Source organism: Scylla paramamosain, chromosome 7 (assembly GCF_035594125.1).
Source record: "Scylla paramamosain isolate STU-SP2022 chromosome 7, ASM3559412v1, whole genome shotgun sequence".
NCBI classification, from domain to species: domain Eukaryota; kingdom Metazoa; phylum Arthropoda; class Malacostraca; order Decapoda; family Portunidae; genus Scylla; species Scylla paramamosain.
Window position 1 is genome coordinate 19,304,940 of NC_087157.1, and position 4,455 is coordinate 19,309,394.

A 4,455-nucleotide genomic window follows, 5' to 3' on the forward strand; every position below is an offset into this window, starting at 1 on the left:
CAACCTACGTCTGTCTTCACTTGTTAAATATAAATGTGTAGCAAGAAATACAATTACCGTCTTTCCTTCGGTATTTAAAACCATTAATGTCTTTATACATTTGGCATCCTTTAATCCATGCTTCCATTTTTGGCATTATTTTGGTTTCCTCCTGTAGTTTGTACGTTCATTATAAGAGTGAAATATACTCGCAAGTATGAAAAATTCCAATAAAACTAGCAAATAACAATTTTTCTTTACTTTTCATTGCTTTCTGGAAACAAAGGCAATTCCTGGAGTATGAGGAATCCCTGTTCTCTTTCTTCGTCCCGGTGGAGGAAACACAAAGACGTTCACTCTCATTCTAGATTTACACCTTCACCACCACCACCACCACCATAAAAAAATAAAAAATACACATAAATCTCTTGAACACGTGATGCCAGACCTTTAGAAGATTAGATAAATTTCTGGATAGTTGGGATGAGTGGACACAGGTTTGCAAGTCTTATACAAGAACTGCCGCCTTTGGACGGAGTAATAAGACAGTATTCTGCAGAAGATAAAAAAATAAGGAATAGGAGTAGGAATACAGCAACATTTTCGCATGCATAGTTGAGGTTGAAGTGTGACTGTCTGAAGCAGCAGCCTTGCCTGGCACTTTCACAGTCAGTCCCCTAACTGAGTTAGTGTACTTTCCTTTCATGAACCCCTGGAACTTTTTTTCCCTCTCTAAACACAACCCATCACAGGTCGAACTTAGCCTGGTGCCACAGAAAGTTTGACCAGTCGTAGTTTACATATATATGTTTCTTCCTCTGATGGCGGTGACGCTGCTGTTTCTTCCTCCGATAACAGTGGTGGTAATTCTTTTTCTTTGCTTCTTTTTCTTGTTTTCTTCCTCTGATGGCGGTAATGCTGCTGCTGCTGCTTCTTCTTCCTCTGATGGCGTTGCTTTCTGTTCTTCTTTTTCTAAGAACAGTTTGTCTAAGACAGTTTGGTGGTCTGAATTGGTTGGTGATAGGGTGTTCAGAGTGGGGATAGTAGGAGGTACTGCACTCACCTTGCTCCCCAGTCATAATTCAAGTCAGGTTGGTGGAAGACTGGGAAGGGTAGGGAGGTGCTGCACACTCACCTCCCATGCTCCCCAGGTTACATTTGTAACATCAGTCAGGTTGGTTGTTTTTGGAGTTGCCGGGATCAGTCAGTCAGGCCCAGTCAGTCAAGGGTAGTGCTACGCACTCACCTTGCCAAGATCAGAGGGGTGGTGGTGATGGTGGTGTGTACATTTGGAGTTGGTAGGATGAGTCACATTGGTGGTAAAAGTCAAACTGGGAGACTGGGAAGTGTAGGGAGGTGCTGCACACTCACCTCCCGTGCTTCCCAGGTGGGGTGGTGGTCTTTGGAGTTGTCAGGGTCAGTCAGGTTGGTATTGTTTTATTTTTATTATTTATTGTTGATTGCCAGACAAAGTCATTTTATTGAGGGGGAAGTAGGAGTTTTATTGTTTTTACTTTATTTATTTTTGTTTTTATTTATTTTTTATTTTTCATTTATTTTGGGAAGAGTAGGGAAGGGTAGGGAGGTGCTGCACACTCACCTCCCATGCTCCCCAGGTTACATTTGTAACATTTGTCAGATTGGTTGTTTTTGGAGTTGCCGGGGTCAGTCAGTCAGGCCCAGTCAGTCAAGGGAAGTGCTACGCACTCACCTTGCCAAGATCAGAGGGGTGGTGGTGGTGGTCTGTACATTTGGAGTTGGTAGGATGAGTCACATTGGTGGTCAAAGCCAAACTGGGAGACTGGGAAGGGTAGGGAGGTGCTGCACACTCACCTCCCATGCTCCCCAGAGTCAGTCAGTTTGGTGGTCTGTTGCCAGATTACAGTAAGATTTGTAGGTCAGTCAGGTTGGTTGTTTTTATGGTTGCCAGGGTCAGTAAGGCAGGTGGTAGGGAAGTGCTACGCACTCACCTAGCCAGGACAGGGTAGGATGTAGGGATGTATGGATCAGGGTCAGAGTGGGACACAGAGTAGGAGGTACTGTTGGTCTGTACATTTGGAGTTGTTCTTTGAAGTTGCCAGGATGAGTCAGGTCAAACTGGGAGACTGGGAAGTGTAGGGAGGTGCTGCACACTCACCTCCCATGCTCCCCAGGGCCAGTCAGTTAGGTGATTACATATCTGTAAGTCAGTCAGGTTGGTTGTTTTTGGAGTTGCCAGGGTCAGTCAGTCAGGGTCAGTCCAGGGAAGTGCTACGCACTCACCTTGCCGAGATCAGAAGGGTGGTGGTGGTGGTGGTCTGTACAGTTGGAGTTGCTCTTTGGAGTTGGTAGGATGAGTCAGATTGGTGGTCAAAGTCAAACTGGGAGACTGGGAAGGGTAGGGAGGTGCTGCACACTCACCTCCCGTGCTTCCCAGGTGGGTGGTGGTCTTTGGGGTTGTCAGGGTCAGTCAGTTGGTGTTGTTTTATTTTTATTATTTATTGTTGATTGCCAGACTCAGTCAGTTTTATTGAGGGGGGAGTAGGAGTTTTATTGTTTTTGTTTTATTTACTTATTTTTTCATTTATATTTTTTTTATTACTTTTATTATTTTTTATACCTATATATATTTTATTCTTTTTGGTCTGGCAGTCCGTTGACTTGGGGAGAGAAGGGAAGTGCTGTGCACTCACCTCCCTTGCTCTCCCGAGGTCCGAGGTGGTAAGGAGGTTTTTATTTATTTTTATTTATTTATTTATCTTTATTTATTTATTTATTTTATTTTATTTTATTTTTTTTTTGCGTGGTAGGATAGGAGACAAGGGAAGTGCTATGCACTCACCTTAATTCTTTATTTATTTATTTTTTTTCTATCTTTTGCCTGGTAGGTTGGAAGAGAAGGGAAGTGCTATGCACTCACCTTTATATTTATATTTTTTTTTTCCTGTTAGGTGGAGAGAAGAGAAGTGCTATGCACTTACCTTTATTTTATATATATATATATATATATATATATATATATATATATATATATATATATATATATATATATATATATATATTTTTTTTTTTATTATTATTATTTTTTTGCCTGGTAGTCCGTAGACTTGCCAGGGTTAGGTAGGGGAGAGAAGGGAAGCGCTGTGCACTCACCTCCCTTGCTCTCCCGGGGGCCGGTAAGGCGGTGCCTTCCTCCCCTGGGGAGGGGTAGGGAGGTGCTGCGCACTCACCTCCCCTCCTCCCCGTGGGCAGTTCCATCACACATGGTGATGGAGGGATGCTCTTTCAAGGTTTTTGTGAGTTCCGAGAGGGGGGTTCGAACCTACGCGCCCCTCACTTCCCTCACGCCAAACTCAAAGTGCATCACTCTACCCACTGGGCCACGAGGGCCCTTTTTCTTTTTTTTAAAGTTGGTCTATTTCCCCATCTTCCCCATCTTTTTTGTAAAGTTGCTCTATTTAACCACCTTATGTTCACGCCAGTAGGTATTAAAGAATTATGATGTCAATTATTTTCATGACGTTATTTATTTATTGTATTTTGTATGGGATATGACCGCTGGCATCCCACACACACTGGGTTCCCAAGACTGTCACTACGCCATGAAACCCCAACGGTAAACAAGATATATTTGAACACATCATTTCCGTTCCTGTGTTCATGCAGCACCAAAAGTTCAATAAGAAAAACTGCTGCTCATTCTAATGTGAACGTTCATCCCACAGTGATAATTAGATAACTGTTGACTTGTGGGAGTATGTCGTGGAGTACAAATAGCAGTAGGTAAGATCAGAGAACTTTACAGAGGCAGGAATTCCTTGGTTATGGAGCAGCCTTCTGGAACCCTCCCCTGTGCTGCACCACCACCACCACCACCGACAACAACAACAATAACAACAACACACCATTACACCTGTCCATCCTGCAGCACGAGAATGACTCAGCCCAGAGAACCACGGATTGCTTTATTCGTAATTCACGTCCACTCTCAACATAGACATCAATCAAATTATGTCACTGAAAAAAGTTGGTGAAGCACTCACTTCTTCACACAGGCTTTACTACCTATCAGCAGGATGAAAGCTTCCGACTGGGAGGAAGAGCGGCGTCGGGAAGGATTAAGAGAGAGAGGGTAGGGGGGACCAGCGGAGGCTGGAAGTGTGGTTATGCTAAATAGGTATAAAAAAGAATACTGCATGAAAAAGAAGAAAGACCTGTGCCCCTTCCACCCCTGCTCCCCGCGTGAGGCGATACGTGCTGAAGTGGTAATGTTGTTGTTGTTATTATTACTATTATTATTATTATTATTATTATTATTATTATTATTATTATTATTATTATTATTATTATCATTATCATTATTATTATTTTTATTATTATATATTATTTATTATTATTATTATTATTATTATTATTATTGTTATTATTATTATTATTATCATTAAAATTATTATTATTACCGTCATCATCGTCATCGGCACCATCATTGTAGTGTAG

The 4,455-nt window shown here is 42.0% G+C and overlaps 1 long non-coding RNA gene across 1 annotated transcript in view; it reads left to right on the forward strand.

Annotated features, from left to right (window-relative positions):
- The window catches only part of LOC135102188 (uncharacterized), a 22,338-nt gene extending 19,384 nt beyond the window's left edge, over positions 1-2,954 (forward strand). Inside the window, exons 2-3 of the long non-coding RNA XR_010269580.1 lie at positions 1,924-2,101; positions 2,365-2,954. This is a non-coding gene — a long non-coding RNA (uncharacterized LOC135102188). The remainder of the gene's footprint in view (positions 1-1,923; positions 2,102-2,364) is intronic.
- Positions 2,955-4,455: the final 1,501 nt, after the last annotated feature.